A 3,158-nucleotide genomic window follows, 5' to 3' on the forward strand; every position below is an offset into this window, starting at 1 on the left:
ATTTCATTCACATGTGATTCATAAACACATAGTCCTTTCTGGATTACAATCCACCATCAAAATGATACATTTAATTATTATAGCTGCTGTGAGAAAAGGCTATAAATGATCCGCCACCTGCAGGATCCTCACATGCAATAGCCTAGTAGCCGGGACAACTTCTTTATGTTTACAGACGTGACTTAATGACGCGGCAGCATGCTCGAATTTACCGCGAAAACCTACCCGTACCACTCATTAGAAAACATTATTATACAGTAAGCTAACCCTTGTGAATCAGGCTAAAGTAAGGCGATGGTTTTGAACACTGGCTGGTTATGTACTTGATCAAATATTGATTTCGGATCATTTTTAACCAAAAAAAGTTACGGACTGTGGCTTTAATTATATATTATTACACTATATATTTATTTAATCAATTTCTCAGCTGATTCATTCGAAAACACTGGAATGAAACAAGTGACTGTATTCATGAGTGAGTCATTGATTCGATCACTTAACGATTCATTCAAAACTGGGATGCATTTAGTAACAAAATGAGACGTGGTTGATGATTATGCTGTTGAAAATTACATGGTTAACTTAGTTAGGAACTATTTTCATTTTTGTGTGAATTTTCCTTTAAGGAAATCATTCACTAAAGGAAGAGCCAGTGCTGCAGACAAGCTCTGTTCCAAGACACCCCTCGACTTTAGAGCCCGAGGACTCTTCAGTCCAAACTAAAACCCCATGAGGAGGAACAATGGGAGCCACAGATCCCCTGATGTAGCCAGACAGCTGAAGCCTTGTTACATGCAGTAAAAACCTCTTTATTGCACTGCTGTGAGCATGTGTACTGAAGGAACCCTCTGCTCATCTAGCATGGATCATTCATATGATTTCTCCTATGCAGAGAAATCCAATGGATTTTTCCATTTACCAATTTTACCCCTAGTGCCAGAGTTCTTTGACAAGATCCGTTTCTCTAACGTCTCCAGGCAACCCCGAGCTTGTCATGTCTGATGACATTTTATATCCCCTTAAGAGAATGTCTGTTACATAACTGAATAATACACTCTCTCTCTTATAAGTTAAGACATTACTGTAAGAACACAATAAAATATTCTTATTTAGTGTTATTTCAGGACACTTCAATATTATAACAATACAGTGCCTTGCGAAAGTATTCATTATTTTTTCACGTTTTGTTATGTTGCTGCCTTATGTTAAACTGCTTTAAATTACTTTTTTCCACATCAATCTACAATCCATACACCATACTGACAAAGCAAAAACAGAATTTCGTAAATTTATTAAAAATAAAAAAACTGAAATAAGTACATTGCATAAGAATACTTTTGCAAGGCACTGTATATAGTAAAGATAGCACAATAAATAGTCTTATAAGCTTTTAAGAATGAGAAACATTTCAGAAACATTCCATATGTTGCTGACATAAAAGGCTGTGCATTCAATATATATATTTAACTATACATACATATAGTTATATATGTAACTATATATACATATGTATATATATATATATAGTTAAATACTTTTATTCAGCAAGGATGCATTAAATGGATAAAAATACACAGTAAAGCCATTTTGTCACCACAGGAATACATTTCAATTGAAAATGTATTAAAATAGAAAGCGGTTATTCTAAACTGTAATATTTCACAATTGAGCTGTTTTTACTGTATTTTTAATACATACATGCAGCAGTGGTGAGCATGAGACTTTGTCAAAAACAAACAAACAAAAAATCGTACCAATCCCAAACTTTTGTAATATAGGGAGACTCTGGATTAGACAATTTGGGAACGGAGGGATTTATTCACAGACATTATCAGGAGTAAATGTTACAGAAAGTCAGGTCAGTTTGTTTTACGTTTTATTTTATGGTGGTTGGAACACAAGACACAAGTAATAAAGTTAGTAATGGTAACATCATGCCTCTCATTCTGTGCACTGCCCATCAGATCTAGTTCAATCAAAACAGTAGTTTACAAATGCCAGACTGAGAATCCTTTTAAGACAAAAATAAGATAATGAAAATAGTATTTGTACAGTAAATAGTATTTTTGTAGAGTCCAGAACCACTATTATCGAGGCCTTCTGGAAATTCTCATAAGCATTATTAATATAATTATTAACATTTATGAATTAATTTACATGATGGGAATGAGGCTAATATACTGGCTAAGGTGAGAGCACAGAACAATATGGACATGCACTTTTGTCACCCATGAACGGTGAATGATTTTAAGGCATTTCTCAGTTTCCATTCACGCAGCAGATTTCCATGGCGGTTCTCACCATGAGCCTCGTCCCTTGAGAGCAAAGCTACTGGAGGAGGATGTCAAAAAATAACTCCCATTAATACAAAAGAGATCAAAAATCCAGTCCGCTGGAAAAGTGAAGGTGAGGGCGCTATACTAAAAAGGGCGGATGGTCCATACAGCTCGTGCAGAAGCGAAGGGCTCCCGGTCTCGGTCTTGACGGCCAATCAAACCCTAGACACATAAATTATCGATTTTCCCCGGATCCCGCGTGTAGACAAGTCAGACTCGCTTCCAGTGTATAATACTAAAACAAAACCTCAGTAACAAATTTACGCTTGAAAAATCACAGGGTGACAATTACGATCTTGCATGATCCAGGGTTTGCAAAAAAAAAAAAAAAAGATCTGATGATACTTTACCCTGAACAGGCATATTTGTAGTGGAATATTGCAAAGCATCTGGTATCAAACTCATATGTCTTACACCGAAACAGCACCACAGCATTGCATTTGTCTTGGAACAGGTTACAAAAACCATTTTGACTTGACAAACCCATGCATTAATATTTTCACTGGTTACCGTTGAACATAAACAGCTGCTATGGGGGCCACAGTCATAGGATGCAAGGGGTCTACACATACATCATCCCTTTTTTATAGCAAGTGCTGGCAGCATTTTAAAGCGACATTTTCATTTGATATACGATAGAAAAAATGCAGTGAATACATGATTTTTGTTCGATGACGGAACATGCCAAGAATGTCAATGCTGTTTTTGTCCACCTGATGTGTTTTGAGTCTCTCATCTCTTCCTGTGTTACAGCGCCTCCCAATGTTGAGTTGTTGCAACAACCATTTTTTCCAACACACACACACACACACACACACACAC

The sequence above is a fragment of the Sinocyclocheilus anshuiensis genome, unplaced genomic scaffold (assembly GCF_001515605.1).
Source record: "Sinocyclocheilus anshuiensis isolate Anshui unplaced genomic scaffold, SAMN03320099.WGS_v1.1 scaffold364, whole genome shotgun sequence".
NCBI classification, from domain to species: Eukaryota; Metazoa; Chordata; class Actinopteri; order Cypriniformes; family Cyprinidae; genus Sinocyclocheilus; species Sinocyclocheilus anshuiensis.